The sequence below is a fragment of the Peromyscus californicus genome, unplaced genomic scaffold, assembly GCF_007827085.1.
Source record: "Peromyscus californicus insignis strain IS unplaced genomic scaffold, ASM782708v3 Scaffold_3__1_contigs__length_106647218, whole genome shotgun sequence".
Classification (NCBI taxonomy): Eukaryota; Metazoa; Chordata; class Mammalia; order Rodentia; family Cricetidae; genus Peromyscus; species Peromyscus californicus.
The window spans coordinates 102,296,182-102,317,484 of NW_026294551.1; the positions used below are offsets into that span (position 1 = coordinate 102,296,182).

The 21,303-nt window shown below is 47.1% G+C and overlaps 1 protein-coding gene across 3 annotated transcripts in view; it reads left to right on the forward strand.

Annotated features, from left to right (window-relative positions):
• The window catches only part of Clec16a (C-type lectin domain containing 16A), a 219,967-nt gene that overhangs the window by 129,140 nt on the left and 69,524 nt on the right, over positions 1 to 21,303 (forward strand). The window lies entirely within an intron of this gene.

The window sequence follows — 21,303 nt, forward strand, 5'->3', positions numbered from 1 at the left end:
TCATGTCAGAGAACCACTCTTATATGTTTAATATTTTTCATTGAATTTACTCAGTTCCTCCCCCTCCCTCAGAACAAGATAGGCAGATTAGCCTATCCTAAACTATACCCATAACATTGCTGGAGCCAAAGCTCACCTACATTATTTTTTCACTACCTCTGAAGCTAAATGCAGAGTGACCATCATAAAATCTAAAGTCATTAGCATTTGTGCCATCTTGCACCATCGCTGGTGCCAGCAGACACTAGAGGTATATGTACTTGCTAGGCCATCTCAGGGCCCCTGCAAGTCCACCAGGCTCAACTGTTTCTGAGAACAGGGCTCATTCTGGTGGCCAGGAGGAAGCCTGGCCTCCCTAGGGCCCAACTGGGACTCTTATAGCAGAAGGGTGATGAGATGGTCTTGAGAACATTTACTATGCAGTATTGTTACTTTGTTTTATTGGAATGAGTCTAAATAAATTGATTCTTGTGGCCTATAGATGTAAGCATGGATAGATTTGTCTAGTGAACTGTGCGTCTAGTGGGCTTGTTTAAGCCCCAAGTATGAGTAATAGTAGGATTCAGCCCCAGGTACTTCTGGGCCATATAAGAAAGTTATATATTGCAGGGCAGAGTGGTGCACGCCTTTAATCACAGCACTTAGGAGGCAGAGGCAGGCAGCTCTCTGTGAGTTTGAGGCCAGCCTGGTCTACACAGGGAGTTTCAGCACAGCCAGAACTACATAGTTAAGACCCTATCTTAAAAAAAAAAGTTGTACACTTCTCCCATCAGTGCCCTGGGAGGCAGGCGCCTCCCAGATAGAAACAAATGTTACCATCCCCAGGACTAGAGATTGAAAAGGCCAACTTCTTACCTGCTATAGCCAAACTGACAGAAACTCTGTATTTGTTAACAAGCTCTCCTTTGATATGAGTACACTGAGGCCAACAGTCTTGGCTAAGTCACATGTGAGGTAAGGGTGCTCTTGCCACTTGAAGTAGATGGGAGGAAAGTTTGGGCAAGAAGCTGTTCGGACAAAGCTCTCCTCACTGAGGGAACCCTTAGGGAGACCCCAAGGACCTCTCGAGCCTCCACCCTTGTAGAAGAGCCTGCGAGATTTTTCTATCAGCTAGTGCTGTCTGCCCACAAAGGAAGGGGTCGTAATTGTGTGGCACTGCCCTGCTTTTCGTTTCAGACCAAAGGCACCGTCTCTCGAAACCCTCCTGTACTGTGGAAGCAGCCAGTGGGTTACACTCGGAGGCCCCAGGCTCTGAGAGGTCGCAGGCACAGTTCAACAGCACACTGCTAAGACAGGCAGAAACAGCCAGAGAGCCAAGAGAACCTGGTTCCTCAATACCCCTGCCTTCCTTATGACTAGCTCTGGTGGTATCAGATGCCCTTGGCCAGAATGAAAGCCAGAAGGGTTTCTGCTTCAGGACACAGGTTGATGTTCTAGATCCAGACTCCAGGACCCACTTCTAGCTTAAGGGAGAGGCTTTTTTAGTAAAGAGGAGACCCAGAGCAGCCCTACACCCAGAGGGTGCTACCTAGAGAGGCCACCGCTTCTCCACTGCATCGGCCACCTCAGAAGGGGAGACTAAGAGAAGCCCAGCAGTCCCAGTATAATTGAATTTTGTGTTCTATTAAGTGTAGCCTCAGGCCTGAAAGTACCTACAACCCCGAGCCGTGGGCTAACCTCCCCCACAGTGCACTTTGGACTGCTAGTCTTCCCTCTCCAACCCTGTTCTCACAGAGCAGAAAGGATGCCAGATCAACAGCCCCTAACAGTGTTGGGAAATTGGCTCACTTCTAACACCATCTCTGCTCTTTACACTGGAACAGAAGCCCGTCCTGGTGGTATGAGGTGGGACACGGCCACCGAGTCTACGACTTGGCTTCTCTTTGCTGTATACATGTTTGACTACCAAATAATAGCTGAACAGATTGACGTTGTAAAAGGCTAAAACTATGCGTAGTCCAATAAGAAGAGAATGTCATCTTCCTCTCCTGCCCGACGCCCTCTCCGGTCTATCCTGGGGCATGCACCCCGCCAGTCCCCTGCCACTTGTACCTACATACACACTCACACCTGTCTTCCTACAGAGATCTGGTCTCTTGTTTCACCACCGTCACCCCAGCCTTGACATGGGCCTGGCTCTTATTTGCTACTCAGTAAATATTGACCCACTGAATGACTGCCATTTTTACACAATTGGAACTGTATTCATCATGTTCTGCAATTTGATTTTGGCACTTTGAAGTGGGGCTTTCCTGCATCAGGGACATGGGTGGAGCTTATTGTACTGGACTGCATTCAGTGGGAGTGCCCAGAGTGTGATGTCCAATGTGCGAGTACCATGAACATGGGTACTGTACTATATCTGGTCATTCACTGTCTCAGAGGTCCCAGAGTGTGAGCCCTGTGAGCAGTTCTGTTCCAGCATAGTGCTTTAGTGCAAGGGATTCATCACTGTGCAGTTGCTGGGCTGAGTTAGGTCTAGTGATGTTAATGATAGCTCTTAATCATGAAAAACTGGCTAACGACCATCTTTGTCACCTGTGTGACAGAGAAAAACAGCTTCCATCTCAGTGTCCTCAACTCAAAGCCTTTGTTACTGGTCAGGAGCAGCCAGCATGCTTCTCTCTTGTGAGGACCAGGTGGCCTGGAAAAGGCTCCTAGCTCAAGGAATGGAATCAGTCAGAAGGTCAAGGCCACTTGCCAAGCAACATAGGACACAGCCCCCTTCATGACTGCATGACTGCCAGACCCCTACTCCAAGCCAGTCAGCCCTGGATGATGCTCTGTTCTTCCCATCAAAGTGGTGCTGGGAAAAGACTTCCTGTAGTTGGAATTTCTGCCTCCATCACCCATCTGTAGAGGCCACACAGCTGCAGTCACTCAGACCTCCGCCATCCTTTACACTCAGAATGGTTGTTTAGACGTTCCCAACCCTCCACCCTGTCAGTGTTTATTTTAAAATGTTCAGGAACATGCTTGCAATGTTACTTAGCTCCCTGCCAAAACTCCATTGCATCAAATAGTGCTTCATCTGCATGAGTCCAGTTCCTCAGAAGAGCCACATGAGGGGGGACCTGCCTCAGAGGACTAAACTTCAAAAGCCCTTTGAAAGTCGTAGCTTGAGGGAAAGCTAGGGAGCAGTTCATCCCTTGCTGTGTTTGTGGGTTCTCTGGATCCGCTTCAGGGGCCAGAGAAGGGATCACAGGCAGAGGAACCCCAGTCCTCTATGACACGTGTCCTTGGGCAGCAAAATGTGATGTTGACAGGCATGGGGTACTGCCATGGAGCTCGGTCTCCATAGTGGACCATTTATTGCTGCATGTCTTCCAGGAATCCCTCTCCCCAGCCTCCCGAGAAACTGCAGCCCTTGTGCAGTGTGCTTTTAAAGCCCCCCACCTCCTCTCTCTGTAAAGACCTGAGGCAAGCATTTTCCCATCTGTTTATATCTACCCCCACACACTGTGAACTGCTTCTATTAAAAGCAGTCAGAGATTGATAACGGGTGTTGAGAAAGATGTCACTTATTTCATAGGGTGAAAGGGAAGTTGCTGTGGCTTTCAGTAAAAGCTCACGGGCCTAGTCAGTGGCAGCATGCTGACCACTGGGGGGCGGTGGAGCTGTGTGCCCCAGCAGCTTTCTTCCTTACCCTCCTGGAGTCTTAGGACTCCCCACCTTAGAGGATTGCCAGACAGGGAAGGGCACTGGCAAGGAGGCAGATAGAAGGATGGAGGTTCTCTCTGTAATATGATCACCAACCCCAGCCCAGGGATTTGGGGGCATACCCTTATCTCAAGTTTGGGTTCCTTCATCTGAAAATGGGAAAGCGTCATGCACTGTGTCTGAAGCCCAGTGGGCCTCTGAGCTGTTGTCAGCTGAGATTGGGTGGAGTCCTCTGAATTACCCCACTTTCTTCACAAGCCAGCCGTGCTCGCCTAACTGGGTCTGAGCGGAGGTCTCTGATATCCTGGCACAGGTGTGGGTGACTTCATCACCCCTCAGCTACCATAGGTTTGTTTTGGTCTAGGCTTCCCTACCAGCTGCCCTACTTCTCTTCAGGGTCTGCTTGGGCCTAACAGGCAGGAGCCCTCCATATCCAGGGAAAAGCAACTCTTTGGAAACATATTCATCCATCCTCTGGCATTCAAGCATCCCAGGGTTTTCCTGAAAGTCATTTTGCAAATGCAAATCTGAACATAGTTGACTTCGGTTCCCATCCTCCAAAGCCCTCATTCTCCTTCCCACCTTCTGTCTGGTTCTCAGTGTCATGGTTAGAGCAGAAGCTCCCAAGTCAGAACGTTAGAGTTTGAGTCCAAGGCCATTCTCCTTTAACTGTATGACCCTGGGTATCTCTGCACGCTGATGGCCTCAGTTGCCTCATCTACAAAACAAAGTGGTTGCAGAAACTAAATTACTTTATGCTAAACGTCCACAATATAATCTTTGGTACATGGCAGCTGCCATGCTAACTGTTATCATGGAGTCCTCAGGCTAGTGTCAGGGGAGCGGTGTCAGGAGATTGCAAGTTCCTCACCCTGTCCTGTTCAGCTTGAGGTCCCCATGAAACAGAGAGGAGCCTAGTAGAGAAACATCTTCAGACACATCTGTGAGTCCCCTTCTGAGCATCCATGCCCGCTTCCTCTTCATCCCTTCACAGCCTTTGCTAGCCCCAGTTAGACCTGATCCACACAGCAGTGAGGAGGAGGAGAACAGAGGAGAGAACAGGATGGAAACCAGGAAGAGAAAGACTCCCACTTCAGTTGAACCAAGTTGATAGGCATACCTGTTGGTTACAATCTTTTTTTTTTTTTAATTTTGCAATACAATTCAGTTCTACATATCAGCCACAGATTCCCTTGTTCTCCCCCCTCCCGTCCCCCTCACCTTCCCCCCAGCCCCCCCCCCCCCATTCCCATCTCCTCCAGGGCAAAGCCTTCCCCACAGACTGAGATCAACCTGGTAGACTCAGTCCAGGTAGGTCCAGTCCCCTCCTCCCAGGCCGAGCCAAGCAATCCTGCATAGGCCCCAGGTTTCAAACAGCCAACTCATGCAATGAGCACAGGACCCGGTCCCACTGCCTGGATGCCTCCCAAACAGATCAAGCCAATCAACTGTCTCACCCATTCAGAGGGCCTGATCCAGTGGGGACCCCTCAGCCATTGGTTCATAGTTCATGTGTTTCCATTCATTTGGCTATTTGTCCCTGTGCTTTATCCAACCTTGGTCTCAACAATTCTCGCTCATATAAACCCTCCTCATTCTCGCTAATTGGACTCCCAGAGATCCACCCAGGGTCTAGTCATGGATCTCTGCATCCAGATCCCTCAGTAGTTGGATGAGGTTTCTAGCACGACAATTAGGGTGTTTGGCCATCCCATCGCCAGAGTAGGTCAGTTCGGGCTGTCTCTCGACCATTGCCAGCAGTCTGTTGTGTGGGTATCTTTGTGGATTTCTGTGGGCCTCTCTAGCACTTTGCTTCTTCCTATTCTCATGTGGTCTTCATTTTGTTGGTTGCAATCTTGTCAGCTGTGGCAGGGAGACAGCTCAGGATGGCCACCAGCTGCCTGAAGAATTCTGCTCAGTAAAACCAGGCCCTTGACTACCCACAGAAAGGACTTGCAGGACAATCTAAAGTAAAGCAGACTTACTAAGATAAGGGAGGATGCATACTTAAATGCTGTGGGGGAGGAGTTTTAGGAAGATTGTGGTACACATCCAAGACACAGACACAGGCCTCTTGAGAGAGTCACACTTAGATGTATTTACACTGAACCCAAAAGTACATGGCTTTTTAAGTTACATTGTTCAAAGGGTGTAATTTAGAACAATGTTTAAAGATTAAACAAAGCTGGAAAATCAGACCTTTAAAATTATGTAAAAAAATCACATATGAGCTAGTCATTTGTCTTAGCTTAAAGATTTCCTTTTGAAAGGGAAACGTGTGGAGTGGCTGTATGAGGTGCATTGTTTGAGACTTAGAGAGGGGGAGGGGGAAGCACAGTTCAACTCAAGGCCGTGCACACTCCGGCCCTCGGTGAACATAGCTGTTGCCATTAATGTCCTCATTAGCAGTGTCTTTAGGAAGACAGACACTATCTCTGTAGACATTTGGATGGAAGTTTCTGACTCCCAGCTAGATTCTGGAGGAGCCTGAAGACCAGAGTTTGGTTCCAGGACCATCATGGTGAAAGGAGAGAACCAACTCCCACACGTTGTCCTCTGGTCTCCACACGTCCTGTGGCACACATGTGTATGCACACATACACACAGACACAGTAAATAAAATATAATGGACCCTAGAGTAAGGGCTCCTTTCCCTTCCCATGTCCTCTTAACTCTCCCTGTCTTCTTCTCCTCCTCAGTCCTCACAGTGAGCCTGGCATGAGCACACTCTGACAGCCCAGAGGCCAGCCTGGCTAGACATCACAGTGGTTTTGTTGTTCGTTTGTTTGTTTGTTTGTTTGTTTGTGAGTGAGATAAAATCGCCCTATGTAGCGAGGCTGGCCTCAAACTCAGTCTTTATGCCAGGTGATGGATGTTATGGTGTGGCTGTGCCTGATTTGCCAAACATACTGGTGTCTTTCTCCTCTGCTTCCTTTTGTTGGAGGTGAGCAGCAATGGACACATTCCCCTCATATCCAAAGAAATATCTTTTGAAATAAAGTGAATTCTGTTTTAAACATAGCCAGCCATGGGACTGGGGCAGGGGTACAGGTACATACCAGGCCAAGGGAAAGGTATTGGCACCAGGGCAAAGGGATGATAGCAGGGAATGAAGACCCTCTGGAGGCAAGGAAAGAATGCCTCCAGATGCTCCAGAAAGGCCACTGCCACAAATAGGTCACGGTGAGTAGGGTAGGACTGGAAGCAGTAGCTTGTGGGACACACTTTTCTTAGTGGACCAGGATCAGTGCCCCAACCCCAGTGGGATGCTGGGATATGACAGTTGATAGTCTACAGCTTGGTTCTACCTGGAAGGAGTGGTCAGAGCCTTTGGGTGAAGGCTGCTCCCACTGTGCCCACCTGGGGACTAGAGCAGTTTATTTCTTTTGTATGTGATAGCGGCTATAGTGAACAAGGCTGCCCATTTGTCAACAAAGCCCCATCTCAGCCTTTCCCTGGGGCTTTTGCTAGCTCTGCAGGTTCTGTAGCCACATCTATCTTAATGAACCACCTTGCTGTGTCACTTTTAGGTGACAGAAGATGCAGGCTCGGGCCTCAGAGGGAAACGGAAAGGTGGCATGAGTCAGGGATTCCAGAGACCAGACCCAGAGCCCTCCTCCTAGCAGTGGCAGGGAGGCCCAGCCTGTGAGGTTTCCAGGCCTCAAGTGTGATTACAGTAAGCAGTCTGGGGCAGTGCCTGCCTCACCCCAGGTGCACAGCTGTGGGAGGGAGCCGCACTGGGCTCTGTGGCCTAACGGATCTTGACGGCTCCAGCTGCTCTTAGGGGAGGGTTGGGAGGCCTCACTGTCTGAAGCAGAGGCCTTGCAGACCTGCCTCGCCCACATCAGGCAGTTCCCTTCTTAAGAACTGACCTCATGTGGCATGTGAGTTCCTTAGAAAAGAAACCCTTTCTATTGTTTTCTTAGGGGCCTTGAACACCTGCTTGGGCACCCTCTGCCCAAACTGTAGACACACACACACACACACACACACACACACACACACACACACACAGAGAGAGAGAGAGAGAGAGAGAGAGAGAGAGAGAGAGAGAGAGAGAGAGCACCCTGCCCCTCTCTTTCCTCTTCCATTTCTGCTATACAGTTTATACTGTAACTCAAATGTGAAAAATTAGCTTTGCACAGTAGCCATGAATTTTACATGAATCACATTGAAATCAATAAAGTCTGTAGAATGAATCAAGTTATCGTTATTAGGAAGAAGTGGGGGCTGACTTAAAGGAGCCATGGCCCTCAGAGGACATAATGGAAAAAGTTGTCCAGCAGTGATGAGCCCAGCACAGCATTTAACCTTTGGTAGGTCTGGGCTCCCTCAGAACTGGGATGTCTTTGAAGTGTCTGCTTTCTTCTGGGGAGGTGTGAGGATTCAGAAAGTCACATTTTCCATGACTTGTTTCTTCTTTGAACACTTGCTAATTTTCTTTTATTTTTTTTATGAGTAGGTAATCTTTGAAATGACATTCTGTTTCAAGTGTCTAAGTTTGGGATCTTTGCTGTAAGTAGCAGGAAAAAGTGGGCGGTAATATTGTGGAAGGTGGAAAGCCTGCTTTTCTAGGTCATGTTTCAAGAACAGAGAAGTCAGACAGGAAAGGTTACACAAGAGAGGAGGAGAGTAGAGAGTGAACAAGAAACAAGACGGGCTAGCTTGCATGGAGCCTTGGGCTCTATCTCCAGCTCCACATAAACCAAGCATGGCAGCTCATGCCTAGCCCAGCATGGGAGGAGGAGGCGGCAGGAGAATTAGTTCACGGTCATCCTCTGTGACATAGGAGTTCAAGGCCAGCCTAGGAGACCCTATCTGAGAAATGGGGTCAGGAATCAAACTGTGAAGGCCTTAACCCCAGACTGGCCACATGGCACCGGTTCTGGCCCTAACTCCCGCCCAGACTCTCCTCATGAGTCCACCTTGGCGTTTCTGTCCAGGACAGCTTGTCCCACTGGGACAGCCAGCTGTGTGCAGGGCAGAGGCTGTCAGAGGGAGACAGGCTTAGCTCACAGCTCGGCCACGGCTTTCTGGGTCACTGAAAAAGAGAAGAGCCACGAGCAGAGCCAGAGGCGTGACTGTCACCAGCCAGCCAGAGCCTTTGCTGTCAGAGTTGATGATCTTTGCCGCCTTTCACTGCGGACATTTATCCTCCCAAGAAAACCAAGCAGGCAGTCCTTACCGCACCATGATTACAGTTGGACTGTTTCCTCCCGAGTCCTAGACCAAGAAGCACACGGCCTATGGGAGAAGTCAGGACCACTGACATGTTTCTAAACTACAGTACTTATCAGTTCACTGTAGAAAAATAAGAAAGAAAAGAGCAGTATTTTTTAAAGAGATCCTTGTAACCATGCCATAACCTAACGATAGCCAGGAGGTCATTTGTCACTTTGTGCTTGCTGCTCTGTGATCTTCGGTGTCCCGTCAGGCCTGTGTACACACACCGCCTTCGTCACTGGCCCACCTGCTCTGCTAAACTCTACACAGCATGGTACCTAAAGCAGGTTTTGTTGGCGCATAGATGAACTACTTTGCCTCTGTGCCCAGTTAAGTCTTCTGTTGACAGATAATGATAATTTTACATTTATATAAATAGTACAAAGTATCCTTTAAAATAATTCAAGTTGACTGGAGAGATGGCTCAGGGCTTAATAGCGTGTGCTGCTCTTCCAGAGGACTTGAGTTCAGTTCCCAGCACCTACATCAGGTCAGTTCCCAGCACCTACATCAGGTTGTTCACAACCACCTATAGCTCCAGCTCCAAAGTATCCAACATTCTATTGTTGCCTCCATGGGTATCTGCACATACATTGACATAGACACATGTACCTGGCATACATTCACATAGACACATACGCATACATTTAAAAATAGGGAAAAAATCAACTAGCAAAAAGTAGGGATGGATATCAAATACATGGTGCAAGTAGTAGAACTATGGCAGCACTGGTTGGTTCAGTGTCTTTTGTTCTCTTTGTGGACAGGGTGTCACTTTGTAGCCTGGACTGGCCTTGGACTTACAGAGTATGCCTAAGTACTGGGATTAAAGGTGTATAATACTGCACCCAGCATTATTTGCTTTATGTGTCTGTGTGTATTCTTGGATGTATACATGTGCAGCATGTGTGTGCAAGTGCTGCAGCAGGTGTCAGTTCCCCTGGAACTGGAGTTAGAGACAGTTGTGAGCCATCCCATGTGTGCGTGAGAAACCAGACTCATGCCCTCTGACTCTTAACTGCTGAGCCATTGCTTCTCCAGTTCCTGTCGTTTTTCAAAAACAGACTAAAGTTAAGGGTATGGCTCCGTGGTAAAATGCTTGAGTTCAATCCCCTAGTATTGCAAAACCAACAAACAAAAAACAACTATATAGTGTTCCATTGAGAGTGTCTGCTGTGACTTAGTTTCCCTTTTATCTGTAAGCTTTTCCTCGTTGAGCCCACTTCCTGGGCATGGACCTCCTGGAACTGCCTCTCTGTACCCATGTATGAGTATGCCCTTAGCATGTAATTCTGCAATGAGCTTCAGGGTTGAAGGGCAAGCCCAGCTTTTGGTGGACATCAGCTGTGTTCCCAGTAGCTGGGTGAGTAACTAGAAGATGTTTTTCTGACTTAAATCCTCAGCTGTGAGTAAACTCCTCTCATCACTTACCAACTACCTTATCTTCAAGATTTAATCAGCCTCCTCATCCTTGATAGATTCTAAGTGTTCTCTCCCTGTGTTCTGAGGACCTCTATAAGTGCCTTTTAATATTTCCATTGTGTGTGTTAACCTTTCATTTGAATTTGATGTATCAGAAGTGTTTTTAAAGGCTTAGCTTAATTAATTTCTTTCCCTGGCCTATTATTTTATATCCTCCTTTACCTAAAGCATTAATGGCAAAGAGCGCTGACTCATAGGACTGAGTTCAGGGCTGTTGTAATTAACTCCCGGCATGAGGATGCCAAAGTGGTCCATCAGACCTAGGGTTAAGGGCTGCCTCCCTGTTTCCTGGGGTTTTGTCAGTGAGTTCCTCTTTAGGAACATTCTGGCTGTTCTGTGTCCTGGAATAAGAGGAAGAAACAGATCCTGTTAGCAACTTAAATGAATGAAAATGAAGGCAGGATTAAAAGTCCATCACTTGGTTGTGTTCACACATGTGTGGCTATCCAATGGTGGGAAAACAGTTCATAGTTTTTGTATACACTTAATCGTGTGTGTGTGTGTGTGTGTGTGTGTGTGTGTGTGTGTGTGTGTGTGTGTGTGTGTGTGTGTGTATGAGTGAGAGAGAGAGAGAAACAGAGAGACAGAGAGAGACAGAGAGAGAGGACAGCTTGAGGGAATCAGCTCCCTCCTTCCTCTGTATGGGCTTCAGAAATTATTCTTAGGTTGTCAGACTTGGCAGTAAGCACTCTTACCCACTGAACCATCTTGCTGGACACTGGAAGTGCATTTTAAATTTAATTTTAATTCATCGAAATTGAAATAGCCACATAGACTAGGAGCTTTCAAATTAGCCAGTATAGTTGTGGGACATTTCTGTCTGTGCAGAAAGCCCTGCTAAGCAGCATGGTCTACGAGTGGGTTTTAACCAAGAAAGGAGAATAGCACAGGGTTTGGAATCTTTCTGAACCCCAGCTCCTTCACTGAGGGAGAGCCCTGTGTTCACCCTTGCTGAGCCCTAGTGTCCTCCCCAAGCACTAGGACATAGGATGCAGACTCCTCACAATCATTGTGAGTGGGGTGGAGCATGCTGCAGAGCTGTCCACTGGGCACTGACCCTCTGCCAATTCATTTTTCCTTGCTTGAGAGGCCCGTAGCTGCACTCTGTGTGAGCTCCAGCCTATGGCAGGAAGCAGAGACTTTGGAGACTGTGATTCTTTTTTTTTTTTTTTTGGTTTTTCAAGACAGGGTTTCTCTGTGTAGCTTTGCATCTTTCCTGGAACTCACTTAGTAGCCTAGGCTGGCCTCGAACTCACAGAGATCCGCCTGGCTCTGCCTCCCACATGCTGGATTAAAGGCGTGCGCCGCCACCGCCGCCGCCGCCGCCGCCGCCGCCGCCACCACCGCCACCACCCCCGCCCAGCGGAGACTGTGATTCTTAACTAGCCAGGGCTACACCTGGGGCTCAGCTAGGCATGACTTCACTAAGCTAAGCAACCAGTTCCAGCACCCTTGCCAGCTGCATCCCTCCCAAGTGTCCATCAATTATCTGGAACTTAGATTGACAGCCCGGGGACCACTTGGCTAGCTCTTTCCATTGCCTAACAAATTCAAATCTGTGATATCTTAACTCTGTAAGTCTGCTTCTGTGCAGCAAGCTGGAAAATCTCTCATGGATTGGGTTGTGATGGAGTCTCAGTGTTTCTGTAGACCTTAAGGAGTTTTGGCAACATGGAAACCAGGCTTTCTTGCCACCCACTATTCCCTCCCACTATCATGCCCAAATTTCCTGCTTGTCTTTAACCTAACCTTTCTTTCCCTGGTGGTATATTCCACTGCCAAGAATTTAACAAGAGTAATATTTATGCAGCCTGACCAAAGTGAAGTCACCCAGCTCTTACTTTGCAAACAGCTGATCTCTTAGTACAGGCAGCCAAATGTCCTTTTCCTGGCTGTTCCAGATTCATCTGACTTAATATGACCCACAGAATCTTTCAGGATTAGAGTCTGATGGTTTGATTGGAAGTATATCTGGAGAGACTTGGCCTGAACTTACTGTGGGCCTGGGAACTGACCCTTCTAAAGATCACAATATTGACAGCAGGATCTCAGGCCAGTTGCTGGTCCTGTCACTGCCCTGCTTTCTCATATGTAAGGTTCAGGGAATTGCACTTCCTGCTTGGATGGCTTAAACTGCTTCGCACAGTGTCGGTGACTATGAAGTACACATATGCCAATAACTTATTTGAAATTGGCATGGGTGCACCTTTGCAAATGAACAGAATTTTTGAAAATGGTCTATTTGCAGCATTTGCAAGGGCCCTTTTAAAGAATCTAAGCAGGCTAAGCTGAGCGCTGCCTCCTCATTGTGCTCACAGTTTACTATTCCTGATTTACTCCATCCCCTGCCATATGGGCCATCTGTACCCAGCAGACTGGGCCTTCATGAGGGCAGGAATTCATTTTACCCTTGCATCCCTAGTACCTGGTTCATAGCAGACACCCAGTAAATATATGATTAATTGATTGATTAATAAATAATGGAATGGGTAAGAAATCCTGTTTTGTTTTGTTTTTTCCAAATCTTCAGTAAACCCTTTTTTCACATTTAAGTTCAAGTCTGGGTCTTAATTATAAACTTAAGTTCCAAGCCAGGATGCCCAAATGCCTGTAGTTACCATAATGACTTTTCCTGTTTGTGTTCCTTAACATGGCTTTACTAAGCTGCCCTGACTGACAGTCCCTACTGGCCCACATATCGCAGCCCTGCTGAAGGACTAGTTTCTCAGTCCTGCCTTGTTTTCTCCTGCCTGTGTGTAGCCTTTGACACACAACCTCTCCCCAATATGACCTTGGCCTTCTAGTAGATTGTGGAAGGATATGCACACACTCACACACTCTGGTCCAGCAGTCATGCCTGTCACAGTCACACTGTGTATGTCTCCCTTTTCCTCCCTACTGGCCTGTGGGAACAGGGAATAAGTGTTCAGTCTCAGCTCCACCAGTGCCTTACCCAAAGCAGGCATTCCTTCTCCCCGTGCATGTTTATGAGAACTTATTGTGCATTTACATCCAAAGTCTTCCTTCATTATTACTTTAAATTATTATGATTATTGTATATGCCACAGCAAGACTGTGGAGGTCAGAAGACAACCTTGTAGAGTCAGCTTTCTCCTTACACCTTTACATGTTTATTAGGGGGATCAAACTGAGGCCATCAGCCTTTTGTGGCAAGAGCTTTTGCCCACTTAGCCATTTCACTGGCTCCCAATTTATTTATTTACTTTTTAAACATGTGTGTGTATGCGTGTGTGTGTGTGGACACATGTGGACCATGGTACACTGTAAAGGTCAGGATACCCTTGGATGTAGGCCCTCACCTCCTGCGTTAAGTCGAGGTCTTTTATTGTTCAGATGGGTACCATCTGCCAGACTGGCTGGCCTGTGAGCTTCCAGAGATTCTCCTTGTAGGAGTACTGAGATTACAGTCATATGCTACATCATCTGATCCTTATTCTTGCATAGCAAGCTTCCCCAGAGTTGTTTTTTGTTTTGTTTTGTTTTTCCCAAAACAAGGTTTCTCTGTGTAGCCCTGGCTGTCCGAGAACTAGCTCTGTAGACCAGGCTGAACTCAAACTCACAGATCCGCCTGCCTCTGCCTCCCAAGTGCTGGGATTAAAGGTGTGCACCACCATCGTCCAGCTTCATTTGCTTTTAACGTGTATTTGTCTATTGTACATATGTAAGAGAGAATGCAGGCTCTGTTCTCAGCTCCACTGTTGAGACCGTCTCCTGTTTTCTGCCCCTGCAGTGCACTGTCACACATCTTAACTGTTACAAGTTCCTGAGAGTAAACTCAGGCTATCAGGCCTTCACAGCAAACACGTGGACCAACGGAGCCATTCGCTGACCTCCCTATCTATTTAGTTATGTATAAGACATGGTCTTGGTAGGTAGCTCAGGGTGGCCTCCAACTTTTAATCTTCCTGCCTCAGCCTTCTAAATGTTGGGATTACATGTCTGTGTCCCCAAGTTCAGTTAAGAGACAAGTTTGCCGAATGACTAAACTAAAATAAAGAAATAAATGAAGCCCCCTTTCTTGTTTAATTATTTTTAAAGGGTGTATTTATTTTTATTTTCTACATATGGGTGTTTTCCCTGCATTCCCTATGGAAGCCAGAAGAGGGCATTGGAGTCTTTGGAACTGGAGTTACAGATGGTTATTAGCCACCATGTGGGTGCTAGGAATCGAACTTGGGTCCTCTGCAAGAGCAGTAAGAACTCTTAACTGCTGAGCCATCTCTCCAGCCAACAAGTTCATTCTTAAGAAAAGGGGGGAAAAACTCAACAGAAAAAAAAGTGTGCATGTCAGTATTGATTATGCTGGAGGCAGAGTTTAATAATTGAAAGCCCATCTGACTGAGTGTAGTATTATACTGAGGAATGCTGATAAGGTTGGGTTTATATTAACCATACCAGTTGATATCATATACTTTGAAAGTGCTGCTCTGGTGCCAGAAGCTTATTGGTAACCATTGTGAACACTAGAAATTGAAAATACAAAGCAGGACATTTGGCTTGTGAAGTCTGAAGCTTTTGTTTAAGTCCAAAGGGGTGCACTCGCTCCACCAGAGGTCTCCCATATTTTACTGTTAATGTTTGAAGTATACTGAATTCCCACAGCTAATTAAAAATCAGCCTGCTATGCCGGTAAGCATTCACTCTGAGAACTAATTTCTGCCAAACAGCCATAAATGTGTCCCCTGGTACGAAATTTAGACATTCTTTCCCATCAGAAAATAGGCATGTGGTTTAGTGCAAACCTCTTAATTTGAGAAATAAGGAAACCAGCTCAAAGCCCACCTAGAAAGGTCATGTCTTGATGGAGCTACAGAGCCTAGGAAATAGCATGATGGGCTGCTGACCCAGGCCCCTCACTGTAGTCCCCACCAGACCATTTTGCTCCTGCTGGGTAAGTTCACTTCTGTGCCAGGCACTGTTCTAGCTCTTTCCAACTTCCCTGAGAGTCCATGACAACCCCACAGGCAAGTTCTATGCTTGTCACTCCATTCCATGAATTCTTCTTATGAAATGTCTACAAGAGGAAGTGTGAAAGAAAGAGTATGTAGTTTGTCTCCAAGAATCTTCCACCCAGAAGGAAAAAAGAAAGGTGTGTCTCCATGTGTCCCTTTAGGAATCTGATGCTCAGGAAGGTTACCCAGAGCTGGGAGGCATCTTCTAAACCTAGAAAATGCAGAGTGGCCAGACCCTGACCACATCCTCTGGAGGGCTCAGAGCAGAGACTCCAGTCAAAGCCGTGAGAGGCTGGTTGGCCACCAAGCATGACAGCACAGTTCAGGCATTCCAGTCTCTTCTTGGAAATCTGGAATCTTCCCTTCACTACAGGGTTAGGTAACTTTATTTACTCATGCTAAACAGGACTGTTTTCAAAGAGGAAATTATGCAATGTGCTATGCAAATGTGCTATTCTGAGAGCAGAGCAGAGATAAGTGTGGTCACCACTGCAGGAGAAGATGAGATCTGTGCCCCTGGTGGCTGGCTGTATGCTACCCGATAAGGGGTTGTGCCATGCTCTACTTGGAAGTGCTGCTCATCTGGACCTAGTTTCTGGTAATTGCATTCTCAGCAAGCAGTCTATCTGTGAACTTTGTGCTATGCTGGTAAGAAAAACAAGGAATGACAATTGATTCTGAGAGCTCCCTGCTCTGTAGACTAGTGCAGTTGGGAGGACAGGGCATGCCACCCTGTCTGCATTTCTGGAGATGTGGAAATGGGGAAAAGGTAAAATTCTCATTCTCACCTCCTGAGAAGAGTTTCTGGCAATTTTCCTGGGGGGAAACAAACGGGATGGGTTCTTCATGAACTTCGGGAAACTATTTGCATATTTGAGTAGGCAAGGCATGCTGACTAACAAAAAGGAAGTGACTGTGGGAAGCCCCACCTCTGAAGCAGGTGGAACTGAGCCGGTTCCAACTCTGGACACTGGGACACACGCCTGGCACCCTGTCCCAGCCTTGGACACCAGTGTCTCTCCTTCCCATTGTACCTGAGCTGTGTCACAGTTACTCATCACATATAGCTGCCCAGTGAGCAAGCAATAGATACCTATTTGTGTCTGCAGACCGAGTGCTAGTTCAGTGTTCTCAGTGGCACACCAAGTCCATGGAGGGCTAAGAGGTAGTGTCTCTGCTGGGGCATCAAACGTGTGTTTGTGATATGGGCATTTTAGAGTCATCCGTCAAAGTGGCATAAAGGGCTCTTATTTGTAGAGCACTTACTTGCTTAGCATGCATGCAGCCTGATCTCCATTGCCAGCACTGGGGGAAAAAAATGATAGAAGTGATGGAGTGCCAGAGAGATGGTTTACCAGTTCAAGTACTTGCCATAAAAGCATGAGGACCAGAGTTTGGATAACGAGCATCCATATAAATGCTGTAATCCCGCTGCTGTCCAGAAGCTAGCTCATTAGACAAGTTTAGGTTTAGCAAGAGACCTTGCCATAATGTAAAAGGTGGAGAGCGGTTGAGAAAGATGCTTGACATCAACTTCATGTACATGCATGTATTCCTTCATACATTCATACGTTTGAACATACTCGTTCACATAGCTGCCACACACAAGAAAAAAATAATTTTTTAAGAGGGAATGTAGCTCAGTTGGTGGAGTGCTTGCTTCCAATGCACAAGGCCCAGGGTTTCATCCAATCACTGCATGAACCAGGTATGGTGACACACACCTGTAGTCCTAACATGTGGGAAGTAAGACAAGAAGATCAGGAGCTCAAGGTTACCCTCAACCACATACTGAGTTCAGGGCCATTTGGGCTCCCTAAGACCTCTATAAAAAAAGAAAAGAGGGGAGGAGGAGGAGGAGGAAGGCTGGTAATGTGACTCAGTGGGTAAAGGTGCTTATCACAAAAGCCCGAAGCAACCGAAGTGAAACCCTAGGCTCACGGTGGAAAGAGAAGACTTACTCCCCAGAGTTGTCATCTAACCTTCACATTAGTGCTGTGGCACACACGTATCCACACTCACACACACACAATAATAATATTAATAATAAATAAAATTTGCTTCTCAAAAAGAAGTGACAGGGCTAGGGAGATGGCTCAGTGGTTAAAAGTGAGTACTGCTCTTCCAGAGAACCCAAGTTCAATTTATAGCACTCACATCTGGGAGCTCAATGCTGCCTATGACTCCATCTCCAGGAGGAGCCAATAATTCTGGCCTCTACATACACACATGCAATTAAATAAATTCTCAAAGTAAAGATGAGAAACATAATTAACAGTCGTATGGCACAGGTCCTGGGTGTTGAACGCCTTCTTGGTTAATACATGCTGCTGTGGCTTGTTTGCATGTGATCTAGGAAGTCAACTTTAATTCAGAGAGCCATTTGGAAATCATCCAAGCATGCAACCAAGTTGAAAGAGATATACAGTGAACAACACCCATACACCACCTACGTGCTACCACTGACATCCCACCATTATTTTTTATCACACATCTACTTCTCTATCCACCATCAGCCGCTGCCTCCTAACTTTATGTATTTGGAAGTACTGGGAATATATGTCACACCTGTTAGGCAAGCACTCTGCTGCTATCCTAAATCCCCAGTCCAATCCTTAGTTTACAAAATTCATTTCAAAGCGAATTTCAAACCTTCATACCCTTCTCCCTAAACACTCTAGCTTGCATATCATAAAGTACAGCTATAAGTAACTGGATTACCCCAGACCTGCAGATGAGGCAGCTGAAGGAAGTCACAGCTGAGGGTCTCTACAGCTGGAAGATGATGGAGCCTACATCAACCCTGAGGTCATTGGCTCAGAGCACACAAGGCTTATGCTTACAGGAGAGAAGGGAATAGACATGTGTCCAGGAGCATAGTTCTCAAAACATTGCATAGACCAGCAGTTTTGCTATGAGCAAAAGTGAGTGCAAAGGAGGCCCGAGACCAGGGGAAGGGCAGTGAGGCCGCTGAAGCAGTGGCGGCAGCAGCCGAACTGGTTGCTGTTGAAACCTCGAAGCCAAGCTCCAAGCTCAGTTTCCCTTGGTTGACTGCACTTCAGCAAATAGCCTACTCTGTATAATAGTTGCTGCTCTCCTCTACAAACCTAACAAATACCAGGGCACACCTTTCCCCCTTACTCACAAAGAGACGTTTGCAGACCTACTCCATCCCAGAGGGGAGGGGTCTTGCTGCATGGCTGCCCCTTGTTGTACTGGGAAGGAATGCTTTAGGGAGCTTCAAAGAAGACAGAGTAATTGATTGCTACTTGCAGCAAATACCCCTTAAGCTGTTGCTGAACTGATGGAGAAATGGTTACTTAATTTTCTTCTGAGGATTGATTTGACTGTCAGGGGAAGTTCTAGGCCTAATTGAGTGTACCCATTCATACCTCACTACTTACTGTCTGGGTGTCAGGAGCCATGTGCTCCCCAACATACATCCTGGCAGCAGTCCTTTGAGGAGGTCTAGTTCCTGCAAGGCTGTTTTGTTGACCTGTAGACTTGACTGGGGCCTGGGCCTTGTCACTCCAGCCTTTCTGGGTTACATTAGACTCATCCAGGCTTCCTATAAGGTGCTCATTAGCTCCCACAGAAACACAGTGGGAGCAACTTCCATCTATCATTCTCATTGTGGAATGGATTTTTTGGTCCTACAAAACACCAGCTTCTTCACAGTGAGGCCAGTCCCCAAAGCATCAAACGAAAGATCCATGGGCCCAAGGTATAAACGCTCTCTGGAGGTAGGACTTTGGCCTGTCTTACTAAGCACTGTGGCCCAGCATCTGGAAAGAGGCAGCAGTAAGCCACACAATTTACCCTGCTCACAAGAAGAAAAGAAACTAAGTAGTGGAATACAGATTTTGACTGGAGGATCTGGGTCTCCCAGTGAAGAGGGCCCTTACCCTGGGCAGCCTCATAGCACACAGGCGGCTTGGACTCTCAGTCTTCAGTGTTTGCCCTCTGAGAGTTTATGTCAGTCATTTGTCATTTGTCATCCACTGCAGCCAGCCAGCATCTCCCTTTGGCAGCCAGCCCAGGTTGGGGATGCCCCCGTCTCTGAAGGGCCAGACTTCTCTCTGGCCATGTCCAAGGGACATGAATCCTAGATTTCAGTCAGCCTGCTCGGGATAGTGTGAAGGTCACAGTCTACCAGGCTGGGTACCTTCACCATGACCTCTGTTAGTGTGAAGGCCACAGTCCACCAGGCTGGATACCTTCACCATGACCTCTGTTAATGTGTCCTTGAGAAAGGAAGTTATTTAACCCACAATTTGTTCTTTGTTGTTTGTTTGTTTGTTTTCATGTTGTTCAGGGATGTGTCAGAGCAGGAGCTCAGGGCCTGGCATACAGGGCTTTGGTCATTAGTGGAAATTCTGGGGACTGGGGTCACCCTTTAGACCATCTTTGTATGCTGGTTTAGAGAACATGTAAGGCTGGGAATGGAATGACATCCCCACACTAGTGTGCATCAGTGACCCCCTATGACTTTACCAGCCATGTGCTGCCCATAGGGCCCTGCAATTTCCTGGTAGCATGTATGCAGAGAAATTGAGCCAGCTTTGATGGATGTGCAGAGGAAACTCTCTGAGGCCCTGCAGTCTTGCCATTCCAGATACCTGCTCAAAAGAATCAGGGGACCTCTATCTCCGCCCCTCCTGACCTCTTAATAATGTAATGATGTGTTCCTAAAACACATCCAAGTTCCTAAAACTTGGGGGTAGACACTATATTACTACTCTGAACCCCAGTCTTGGCCTGTAACCTAAGGTATCAGGTTGGAGAATTCCAGAGTGTCCTGGAATTCCACTGGCCTAGAAATCCTGCTGAAAAGGACTTCCTTGATTCTAAATGTAGCTGGAGCCACCAAGGCCAAGAATTAAATTATGCACTGGCATCCATATTTTATTAGGAAAGGATCATTTAAATACAGCTAAAGTCAATCAGCTCCATTTACCATTTACTACTCAGTAACAAGCTACAGCCTGTCAGAGAGAGCTGTGGAAGAGAGCGGCAGCCCAGGGTCTAGAAAGAGCAGTAGATCGAGAAGTACAGTCTCAAGTGTGAGCACTGGGGACTTGAGCACCCTCCATCCCATCTCCAGGTGTTCATGGTCTCCTGGAGGGGCACCAGAGACTGCAGCAGGCAAGGCCTGCATCTTCGGGACTAGTTCAACAAGGATGGAGGAGATAGAGAATTTCAGAGCTACAGTCATTGAGGTTGGTTGAGATGTGACTAGGGATTGGGGCAGAAGAGGCCAAGGGTCTGTATAGGCTGTATGTCCTATGGCTCCACAGGAGTTCTGGGACACAATTCCAAGCCTAACTGCTCATCTCCCTCTGAAGAGACCCACTTACCTAGTATGTATGAGGCCCTGGATTTAATCCCTACTTTTAGAATTTTAAGTGGAGCTGGATACAGCACCTTTTCAATCATCTCTTGCTGAGTAACAAACCATCTTCTAGCTTAATAGTTTAACACAATGGAGTCATTCATTTTGTCCACAGCTGTTTGGTCTGCCCAGAGTCCAGTGGCAATTGCTCTATATGGCATCAGCTAGATATCTCACCTGGGCACTGTCATGTCAATGGCAGCAGAAGGTGGGGGGGGCGGTGCTGACAATGGGCCTGGGACATTGGTTGAGAGCTTGAAGAGCATTCTGATGGCCTTACATCAGATATTTGATAGCATCATTTCTGCTGGTGCCTCTGCTGCTCTGAGGCCCCCCAGGTTTGAGGAAGGAAAAATGTAGACCTTGATAGGAGAATAAGTCCCATTATAAAAAGAACAGGCAAGGTAGCCATTCTTGGAGGGTATAGCCCACAGAAAAATCTGCATCAGGGCTTCTTCGGCCTATTCTGCCACACTGGGAAGAATGCTCAGGCTAATGCAGGTTTATTTACTTGGTTTGGACTTTTTTTGCTTTTGTAGTACTGAGGATTGGAACTAAGGCCCAATACATGCT